Source organism: Seriola dumerili, unplaced genomic scaffold (genome assembly GCF_002260705.1).
Source record: "Seriola dumerili isolate Sdu_G_001 unplaced genomic scaffold, Sdu_1.0 BDQW01000149.1, whole genome shotgun sequence".
Taxonomy (NCBI): Eukaryota; Metazoa; Chordata; class Actinopteri; order Carangiformes; family Carangidae; genus Seriola; species Seriola dumerili.
Window position 1 is genome coordinate 8,921,162 of NW_019174404.1, and position 12,158 is coordinate 8,933,319.

At 41.5% G+C, this 12,158-nt stretch overlaps 1 protein-coding gene across 1 annotated transcript in view; it reads left to right on the forward strand.

Moving 5' to 3' along the window:
- The window catches only part of pacrg (parkin coregulated), a 134,213-nt gene that overhangs the window by 62,143 nt on the left and 59,912 nt on the right, over positions 1 to 12,158 (forward strand). The gene's annotated exons all lie outside the window — the stretch shown is intronic.

Sequence of the window (12,158 nt, forward strand, 5' to 3'; positions counted from 1 at the left end):
AGTTTTTACAACAAACCTGTCAGCAGCATACCCATCTTCATCTCCTAGCTGTTCACTTTGTCATCTGACATTGCCTGTCAAATCTCACCACAGGATTTCCTAAAAAAAACAAAAAAACAAGATCTCCACACATCTTTCACATCAACGACAGCAACAGAACAACAACAGCAGTAGCTGCAGTAGCAGACAAAAGTAACATGAACTGCTTTCTTGGTGGCATGCCCTGTGAACATAAAAAGTGATACAGCATTACAAATTGATGGCACTTTATTGCAATACGATTAAGAGTCATAACAAGCGACATTTAATTCACTAGCTACTCGCTGTGCTACCACCAAGCATATCTAGTAACCTCTTCACCCTCATTCCCCTCCTGTGTCGTATAACTAAGCTTCCTGTCTGTGTATGACGACTGGGCTAGCGCTGTTTATCTGCCTCAAATCTCTTCCCCCTGGCGTAATGATTGCCTGCTACCAGGTATGAAGGGAGGGACCACTTCCTCATTTGCTATCCTCTCCACTTAGAGCCCAACCACCACTACCACCATCTTCCCAATGTGTCACATCTGAAAAGAGCAGGGAGCACTTGCCACCTCTGCTGGAAGATTTCCCCATTCTGTGGCACCCTGATAAGCTCTAACTTACTTCCTCCATGTGGGTCAGAGAGACTTGCAGACACATGGCTTGTATTGCCTTTTGTAATTACATCTGCTCCGCTGCACTGTTTCTGCTCCCCTCACTCTCTCCCTCTTCCAAATGGAAAGTAGATTTGTGGGTGTGTGTGCATGCATGCGTGTGTGTGTATGCGTGGGTGAGTTTTCTGGCACATTCACAAGCATGAACAAGCATAATCCCTGTACACCATCTTTGGACACTAGCTATTTCTCTTACATCCAGGCAAACAACATTAAATCGAAGAAAGGCTATTGTCCTCCGAAGTACATATATCTTTGTATATTCTCTCCATTCATTTTAATGCCACCCACCACCTGCAGTAATGGATCCCATACCATCACACACACACTCCACAAGCTGGTGGATTCAGATGGTAGAATTTACTTATCCATTTTTACCATTCTAAATGGGAATATTAAGCAATCTCTACAGACTAGTGTTGTGTTGTTGTATTTGTGTGTGTATGCGGTCCTTAAAAAAATGTAGCTGAGAAAATTTTTTGATGAATTTGAGGAGACAGAATAAGTGATTTGTTTTGATTTACTTTACTGAAAGGGTGGATGATTAAAGTAAGAGTATAAAAAGGTCTCTCTTGTATTGTGAGATCAAGTTACGTTCGTCCACTCATTTTGTTGCCTCTCTAGCTCGCATGGATTATTTGGGCAGGTTAGGAACACTGTTTCAATAGTTTGAGTACAGTACTTTGCTTTAAATTCCCTGCAGCTACCATTAAATGAAACACTTCAGTTACACTCAGTATTAGTTCAAACACTTAGCAGAGAGACTGATCTTAAACTTGGCCTGTGTTGCAAGCCTGATGGCCAGGGCTGACAGCACTGAAACTGTATCTTAAGCCCTATTTGGATGGGATTTATTTCTCCAGAGAAGGCTGGGTAATTCTAATATTGCACAAACTAATGTGTAGTGATTTTCTTCCCATTCAGAGCACGTATGTACTGCTGCATATACTACTCAATATAATTTTTTCAACAAGTTTTTCAATCAAATAGAAAAATGTCTGCCTCATTTATAAGATTATGCATTGTGTAGCTCCTCGTCCTCTGTCTGGTCTTAATGTACTTAATCAAACTTAAATCTACTGCCAACAGAGCAGTGCAGGTAGAGGGAACTGCACAATCCCACGTAGAAAAACTGCATCTAGCCAGGCTGTCTTTTCCTTATGAGCATCACATCAATGGAATTCACTACCACAATCAATTACAAAGTCCCCATCCTATTATTCCTATTGTTCATTTAAGTATAATTTTAAGAAATAGTTGTTAAGACCCAACAATGTCAACAATGATGCTGTTTATATCCATGTTTAACATGACCATACTCATACCAGACCTGTATCATTTAGCTGTATTACATACTAAATTATTTATGCTTTTTATCTGTATTGCATAAAGCTTTTATCATAATGTAGCATGTTTTTAACTATTGTACATATGGTATTATTCTTCTTATTTTTGAATGCCTAACAAAATCAGGCAAAGGGACTGCCGATGAAAAAAATATTTACATTTATTTGAATGTTAATTAATACGCATTGTCCCTTTTCAAAAAAAGATAAATAAATAAAAAGATTTAGTCTTTTAGTAGTTGATCCCAAACCTGGTTAATTTCTCATTGCCGTTTGGAAGACTGGAAGAAAATTCAGTAGAGCTGTGCATTGCTTTTCATTCAGTTATTCAGCAAATTATCAAAAGATCACGACTAGGCTATGCCAAAAAATTAATCTTGCAGTAGTAGTAGTAGCAAGTCTGTCTGTGCGTATGCGCTCAGAATCACGCCGCACTGCATTTCCTGTGACATTTCAAAAGCTACCTTTCATCCCACTCATAAGGCCCTGCGTGTAGAGCACATTAGTCATTTTCTCTGAAACAATCCTCTTCTTCAGATTCAGTCCTTTTGTCAAAGGCCTCAAGTGAAAGTGTTGAACCATGGGACTGAAGATGCTATCATCAACGCTGTGGAAAGACATCTTTCTCCCTGCAGGAGGATGATTGAGCTCTGTGTGTGTGTGTGTGTGTGTGTGTGTGTGTGTGTGTGTTTGTGTGTGCACAGCCTTGTGCATAAGGCTTTATTCTTTACTGGCCTCCCCTCACCTTGCTGTTTGGCTCTTGATATTCATCATAACAAACCATTTTTTTAATCTCTGGACCATCACCTGCACAGCTGGCTGCCATTCATAACTTAAAAGGTTTATTTCACATCACCTGACAAAGAGCTTTGCCCTGACATCACGAATGACCTTTAACAGACAGCTAAAGTTCTATCGTGTGCCCATGTGCCACAAGCCTGGCCACCTTTTGATGTGAGGATGCCTCACTTAACCACTTCACCGTGTATTGACCCAACAAGTATGCCAAATCCTTTGGAGTCATGCCTTTTGTAAGTTTTGTGTGACAACCTTTCGTAAAGTAGGGACGGTCGATCTTGCTGGACAAACATGTTATAAGTGACACCATCTTGAACAGTCCCAACATTGTGCTGCTGCCCCCCTGCCATATCCACCTCCCAGCTTCCCTGGACTAGGTTTAAATACAACACCACATACCCACTCAACTTTTATACTTGGCTTTCACCCTGTTCCCCTCTCTTCACCTCCCTTTCCCCTCACCTAAATTGAAACTGAAAATAGAAGAATGGGCTGATACTGCAAAAGATAGGTTGGTTTCTCTTTTTCTTCCTTTCTTTCATTTGTTCTTTCTTTCCCTTTTTACGTCCTTGCTTGTCTCGTTTTGCCCTTTGCTTACCCTTCCAACTCCACTCTCTGTCTCTGTCCTCTCACTCCATGCAGCTGTGGTAGCACTGTGGAGTCCAGGCGCTGTTTGATCTGTAGTCCAGAACACAGGATGAGAGTTATCCGCTGGCAACAACAAGAACATCCTATTAGGAGCTGGACAGAGCTTTGACAGGCACTCTCTGCTTCTGCCTCGCCTCCTGCTACTGATGCTACTGATTCTCTGTGCTGTTCCCCAGCTCAGGGTGGGCATTACTGGCTCAGCACACTTGACACACAAGCTCAGAGTCTGGTTCACTTGTTGAATTTAAAATGTTGAAAAGCTCTCTCTGAGATTTATTTTTAGTTAGTCATAGGGTTGTCACCAACTGGTGTTTGTGGCACTGAAATTCTAGTTGGCTGTGTTGTTGATCAAGCTGCTTCGTCTGAATTGGGAGCTTTGATTTGGGTAGGCACCATCTAGTGCAAAAGATTTTTTGCAATCTCACCTGGATTCCCATGTATTTCACAGTTTTTTACACCTTCAACCTTTAAGCACTTTAAGGACTTCTTGTTTATGTTAGATCAACTTCAAAACAATCTCTCCTCAAGGTCCTTTTAGGTGACATTCTGGAACTTTGATTGTATCACACAGTCTTCTTGAGCTGATATTTTGCTTGTACACATGAAGTTCAAAGTAACTTGATATTTGCTCTGCCTAATTTAGGCTGTGATACATCACAATATATAGATAGTGTGTTGTGATAGACAGCTTCTGCCATCATTAATGCAACTTGCAGAGGCTTTTTATAACACCAAAACTTTGCCAAAAATACCAGTGTTGGGTGGAGGAACAGGGTATGGTCAATATTCGCTCCGTTTCACATTCGTTTCTATTGAAGCTCGTACAATGGATGAATTCAAGCATGTGTTTCCTGTTTTCCTGCGGTCTCCAGCTGGAGCCGGCAGATCCGCAGATCAGAGTTCACCTATGTTCAACTTCAGCCAATAGAAACACTGATACACTATGTTTGGAAATGGAGAAGTTATTATTCTTGCATGTTTTATCGCTATATATAATACATTATCACACTAGCAAACGACAAACTGTAGCATCACTCTCATATACTGTTTGCTGTTTCACTGTAGACAGTTAATCAGCCTGGAAAATAGAGGGACAAGGTCACATCCAAATAAAGCACTGCTTAATTATTTCCGCAGTTTAATGCACAAATGTGCAATCTCATCGTATCTGTATGTGGTAACTTATATCTTGTCTTTATTTTCTTGATTTTCTACCCTGTTTCTTCACAGAGAATGTCACACAGCCTGGTAAAGCCTTGTTATCTTAAACAGACCGAGCATTTGTCTTGGTCTCTATTGTTTTGGCTTCATGCACAAAATCAATGGAGCTCATTCATCACATGCTCATTGAAAAAGAGCATATTTGTTTGAACATTTGTGAGGATTTTCAGTACAGTGTGAGGCGGAGGAACAAGATTTATCAAAACTGTACAGGCAGTAGATGCTACAGTCATGGTATTTGTTTGCTGAAAAAGCATTATTCTGTCCCCTTATCTTCCCTGTGCATCTGACATGTACAAATCATACTCACATGCAGACACACATACACATATATATAGTATATATGCGAGTAATTAATGCACAAATAGACACATGCATGCTCAAAAACACACACATACACAAATACTCACTGTGGCTCCTTTTTCCGTCACAAACAACCAGTGATGGATTGGCCCTTTCCATTTTAAACAGGGAGAAAACACATGCCCCCGGGGACCCTTATGTGTGGAAGTACTTTGAAGTGTCCACATTTAATTCTTCTGTATGATAAATGAGAGGAGAGCTGCAGTTGTAGCCTGTGAGGAAAAGCTCAGCTCGCTCAACGAGGGGAGCGGTAACAAATGTAGCGATAGCTGATAAGCTGACTGTGTCTCTTGCTCTTGCTTGTTGTTCTGGTCCCTGCAGACCCCCACAGCCAGATAACAAATCCATCCTATCAATCAAACCCATCAATGCCTGGCTGCAGATTAGAGACAGTGATTTTGGGGCTGATTGGAGGGGAAATGCTGATTACACCTCCCTCTCTCTGACTTGATTACACTCTGCCTGTGTGTTGTCAAGCTCGGCTGCTGAGCTGTAATCACTGGAAGCTGAGAGCAGAGGCCGTGGATCGAGACAAGACACAGACGCAATCACACCACTAGCTGGCGAGCTGTGACTTTATGACCATTGCTAGCTCGTTTAAAAGGCCTTCATCTCACACCGTCAGGGCATCCGTGCATGCTGACTTCTCATAGGCGAATGCATGTGCAGGCATGCATACATTACACTGAGATAAGGAGAACTCCAGCGATGAAACCTTTTGTGCCACATTTTTTTCTCCAACTCCTGTCATGTTCATCGCCTCCTGTTTCCCTCCTCCTGTTTCTCTCTACTGTTCTGGCCTACTTCCATCACAGTGGCAGAGGGTCCCGTGCTGGAGTGCACACACACATACACACACACACACACACACACACACACACACACACACACACACACACACACAGACATATAGGCACACACGCGCTGTGAGCACAGTGAGTAGAGTCCTAATCTGAGCCTTATTTAGCTGCCTCACCTTTAAAACTGGAGCAGGTTCCAGACAGTCTCTTCGTCGCTCACCTCAGCTTCTTCTAACATTACATCCCTCCATTCCTCCACTCCTTCATCAATATGCTCACTCCCTGTTCACCTTCCTTCAGTCACTGCAGCCTTACAGGCCTGCTGTATTCTGTTAGTTTGAGTGTACTGTCTAGTGGCTAACAGAGGGCACTGTTATTGTTATGTGCAACAGAAACTGCATGAGTTACTTGTAGGATGTAAACAAACAAAAATTCATTGCCAGATATTACCAACATTCTGCTGGCAAGTTTGAAATGCGTGTGGGAAATTAATTGGTTTTACTTGCTTGCTTGTTTATAGAAAAATAATTGTGATGGGTTCTCAGTGGGAGTGCAAACCAAATTTCTTCTTTGTTCCTTATGTCAACAAGGAAACTGCAGAAACACAAATTTAATAATGATTTTGATGGTGACAGTTTGGGTAAATAGAGAACATGTCTGCATAGAAAAAGCCTGCAGCAGAGTCAAGCGTCTTTAAACTTTTTTGCTGAATAGTCACATGTTAACTTTTCTTAAGCATCGTGTAACACTTAGTGTTTTGGTTGGTTTTCTTTTGCTGCATGATAAAGACTATATTGAGAAAAAGAAATTGCTCCACCAAGTGCAATTTCTAACAAGAACATCTACAGGGTTTCTCTTCATCTTTAACAGCGTTAACCGAAGCACAATCTCAACAGGAACACTGTCTACAGGGTCACTCTTTCAATTACTCTGGCTCATGTTTCTTACTCTAATAACACCCGCCTGCTTTTAACACACCATTTGGGGCCGCTGGCGTGACTATGTGCCTAAACAAAATTCCTTTAATCTCTGTGTTTGTATATATAAATGTGTGTGTGTGTGTGTGTGTGTGTGTGTGTGTGTGTGTGTGTGTGTGGTAGGTTCACATAAGATTTATAACTTTCTGTGTCCTGGTTCTGAACTGTCTTTGAAGCCCCAAAATTGTCTCATCCAGCATGTGTTAGGTATCATTTCAATTGACACCATGCACTCTACTACTAGTGCTTTGAATTGAGCATATTTGCATGCTTGTTAGATGGAAACAGCTGTCAGGGGAGATAGCGAGAGTGACTCACTCCTCGTTCCCTCACTTATCGTTTGCCTATTCCAGTCTCGCTCCTCTTATTGTGACCTCCAAGAAAGTCAAAAAAATTCAGTTCTTTTTCTCTTTTCTTGCCATATTTTTTCTGTCTCGTGTTCACACTGAGTTCACACAGCATGGTGACTGATTTTTTGGAAATGTTGTGGCCAGAGGTGTGCTGTGCACCTGTGGCACAGTTGGAAACCGGCTTGGATTAGGATGAATTAATTATTAGTATGTGTTGTGTGCAGTGTGCTCATGAAAAGTTTTTGAGAGGTTCTGCCATAAAATTTTCTCTCAAAGACACAAGCACAAAGAAACACATTCCAAACAAATCTGAATCACACGGACCACACCACACCACAGAGGATGCTTTTCAGCTTAGTTCAGTTTATTTGATAATAAAAAGCAACATTTATATCTCAGCTTTGTTTGTCAAGGAAAACACTACAAAGTCCAGGACTTATTTTGCTGCCATTGTGTTAACACATCTTAACATCTTTCAGAAGAACCAAACTCTGAATGCAGAAGACAGTTTAGTGATATTTTAAGAGCTAAAGTTAGCTGCAACCTGCAGTGAGGTGCGGACCAGCTGTCAGTTTTGAGGATATGGCCAACTCCACAACCCCACAGAAAGTTTGAAAGCTTCCATGCACACACACTGTTCTTAACATCATCATGACGATACCACTTTGTAATGTGCATTGTTGTCACTGTCACAGCAGATAAATGTTGAAAGCTAAATCCTCACAATATTTTTCACAAAATGGCTGGAATTGGAAGCTGAATAACTTCTGTGTCTGTCCTGTTTGAAAATGCTTGACTTCACTGACTTCGTATCATCTTTATGTACATGGTGATTTCTCTGGCCAAGTAATAAGACTCTAAACTGTGTTGTCTGCAGCTGCACAGAATGGAGTTGGAGGCTGGCCTTATTGAACAGTTTTCATGATATGATGGGTTTAACAATTCACATAGAGATTAATGATAGCGATATTGCCATCCACAAGGTTCATGTCGTAGTCATGGTGATTGGAGCTGTTACTCATTGAACTGGTTCATAGAGTACTTTCCTTACCTTCGTTTAATGGCCTTGGCCCCCACAGTAGAAAAAATTAAACAGCGATTGCAGTTTATAATGTAGTCTTACTGTTAAATAATAATTCTAATACATCAGCGTCATACATAATGATGCATCGTAAATATTCAACCAAGGGCCATTCTTAAACTGCAGCACTTTATGTAATTGATCCTTAGATGGAGCTGGAAGCCAGTCTGAGTGTCAGAAAGGTGTAAGAAAGAAAAGTGCTGTCATGCCGTACATGTACAGAAATATCACAATGAAAAACGGATTGAATCACAGTGTAATGTCAAGCCTTCACAATTCTTATTTTAGGAGAGTTTTATTTATATGCACAAATCTAGAATACGCTGACCGCAGATGGTGCTTTAGAAACGGACATGGTTTCTAAGAAACAGCAAAGCTGTAACATGAAGTCAAGATAACACTGATGACTGACAGGAATTCTGTTTTGGTATGTATTGTTATTTTCAGTTCTTGTTGGTTCATGCCTGCCTCCTCCATCTCCATAGCATGTAGCCCTTTCAATGCATATCTCTTTCCTAAGTGTAAATATCTTCCAGATGCATGCCACACTGTCTGTGTGCCATCATACGTGAGTCCTGCATTCCCCTTTGGTCCTCTATAATACATTTTCAGCAGAGCTAATAGATGTTTGTTTGCCCGTAGTGACTGTGTAATGAATGACTCATAGCATGAGTGGCACCAATGGGAAGCCTGTTCTCCTCTTATAGCAGAAATAATTGACAGCGCCTCATATGCCAGCTCATCTAAATACAGAAACCTTTGCTTGTGTTAACAGAAAACTGAATCCAGGTCAAGTCATTATGGCATCATCAATTAAAATAGCATCATTATCAAACAGCTGGCATGCAGCCTGTTTCTTGCATGATCTATGCCACATGCTTTTAGTAAGACAACAAAGGTTAGATCCCAGGATCAGATGACAAAATTTGCTGGCAGTTGCATTTTAAAGAAACTGCAGTTACAGCTTCTGTAATGTGACGTATTTCTGACTGAAATGGAATATGTGGGTGTAGAATCATTTAGAGAGGGATTTGATCTGATAGTTGGGGGATTTGATTGGGTGCTCAGAAGTAGCTGTTGTCTAGTGAGTGCAGTGTTGTAGAAGGATGTGTACTTGTAGAGGGCTCTTGACCTCCACCCACACCTCCCTCGCCCACATTGTTAGATCAGGAGGTGGCTGGATGAGGGAGAAATTATTAAATTATACCTCAAATAACCACTCTTTTGGAAACTGACATCCAAACACACAACTCCAAACAAATGATATCACAATGCTGGCCAAAACAACCCACAAGCTAATGCTCAAATTTAGTTTTATACAATGGGTAGGGTGAGCCAGTTCGCATTTTGATCGCTGTGACCTCAGAAGCAGGCTGAGAAAAACACACACATGCACGCTCAAACACACGTTTGTACAGCTATCTTTGCGAGGAAACTCATTGACATAATGCCCCCTTACCATCACAACTGAATGCCTACCCCTGACCTTAACCCTATCCTGAACGTAATTCTCACCTGAACCCTACAACCACTTAACCTCAAACAGCCCTTTGAAGGCGTGTCAGGAAGTGAGAACCGGCTGAAATGTCCTCACTTTCTCAAAATGTCAAACAAGTCTTCACAATACGTAGCCATACACACACACACACACACACACACAGTCACAGTCACAGTCACATCCAGCCATAGTGTATTTAAAGTGGTAGCCTGCTGTTTTCGTTCTTCCCGGTCTCCTTTGCCTGTCAGGGGCCTCAGATACTGCTGTTTAATGAGCAGAGGCTCTCCTCACACACTCCTGGTCTACTCTGTTGCTGTGTGTCTGCTGTTGCAGTGCTGACCAGAGGAGACATGCAGGTCTGTGTCCCAGGGCTAATTGCTGCTACTTGGCTGATAGTCTTTCTGATAGTCTCCACTCTCATTGACTCCCCGGACTCCAGGGGGATTCCCACAGGCACCCAAAGACAAACAAACCTGGGCGGACAATCGATAACGGATGCAAGAGTTACCGCTCAGCTCAGCTGCTGATTAAGATTCTCTGGGAATGTGTACGCGTACCTGTGTATGTGTGTGTGTATGTGTGTGTGTGTGTATGTGTGTGTGTATATGCGCTATGTAAGAGAGTGAGTGTGTAAAGGTGTTTGCTGATTGTCCCCACTCCTTGATAGTTAACTGGAATCTTCATCCAGTCCCTGAGTGCTTGTTTATGTGATTTTGATTAAGAGCATGACAGAGTTCATCCTCACAGCAACACCACATTAATGCTCCCTGGTAATTATTCCCACAACATCTCAGCTTTACAACATGGTAGGTGAGATTGTGTCTACGCTTCAATGTGAGACCTGATAATGCACTAGTGCCAGCCCAGCCTAATAATTAGTATAGCTTTTATAACCTTGTCCTTTTTATGTAATTTGATTCATCTATCATAAATCATAACAAAAATAAAAAAGTTAAAATATTTACTTATTTAGTTATTTACCAAACAGCTATTTAAACTTTTCTACATATGCCTGACAAAGACAAATACATACAGCCCGTGATAACACACTAGATATAAACACATTGACTGAAGTCCCTGTAACCAAACCAGAACATTTCACCATGAATTTAAATGATGTGTTATGGAATTGTTTCTTTCCTTTTTATGCTTTAACTACCATTTTTATCTTAATACATTCATTTCATTCTAAATTTAATTCCTCTTAATCCATTCATTTACTTTTAGAGTTTAAAGGGCAGGATTTTCACACTTCCCCAAGTATAAAGCACAATGTTATTTCTAATGTAGATACATGTTTCTAGCAATATTTAAATACCACAATTGTAATCCTGCAAAATCAGTCAAAGTAAACAGTTGAAACATTTTCTTACCAGTAAAACCCTAATGGTTAAGATGTTGTAGGATTGATTTACATATATTGTTTTTGTGGCAGCTTATGACATGACGTGTCTCTGTGTGCCACTGACTGCCACTGGCGAGCAAGCAATGCTGTGCTGTAGTGTCATCTCGCCTCTCCTCACCCTCTCTACCCGTCTATTCCTTCTCTTCCTCTTCTCTCTGGGCTCATGTTTGCTTTTGTTCTCATCTCCAGCCCGACTGACTCACAATGATGATCTTGACCAAGCGCAGGGAAAGGTCAAGGTTGGCCGGTAAATTGCCTCAAAGCAATCAGCCTTGTCTCTCTGTGCTAACAGTGTGAGCTCTCTGTCTCTGTCGCCATCTTGCCATCGCTCTATCTCTCCATCTTTTTTTTCTCTTCTTCTCCATCTCTGTGTTTACCCAGGGGGGAGACGTGTGTCAGGGAGGATTGGCAGCGGGGGGGGGGGTCTGCCCTGCTTTGAAGTCTTGGCTCTGACCGGCGGCTGGGTGAGGGCTGGGGACTTGAAAGCACCGAGCGTCACTGCCTGGGTGACATTTCAACATAGACCAGTATGACCCAGCAGGGTGCTTGTGCGTGCGTGCATGTGTGTTTGTGTGTGTGTGTGTGTGTGTGTGTGTGTAGTGTAGGCATATATATTAAGTATCTATTATAGTATTAATATTGTTATAGAAGATATATATACTAGATGTGTATTATTTTGTGTGTGTGTGTGTGTGTTGTCAAAAGAGTATCTCCTCATGGCTTCAGCTGTCTTCAAGGACTGCTGGCTGCTGGGGGCTATTTGCCTCTGCACCAAAGGGATTACCTTTCATTACATGAAAAACAGAATCACCCCTTCAACCTCTAACCCCTCGCTCAACAATAGTGCCACTGGGATGCTGTGCTAGGGCTGAGTAACTAGATCCAGTTCACAGATGTTTCATGAGCCATGGCTACATATAACACTTTATATCATTTTCAGAACACACACATATGCACACACAGGTCTCAAGGACATA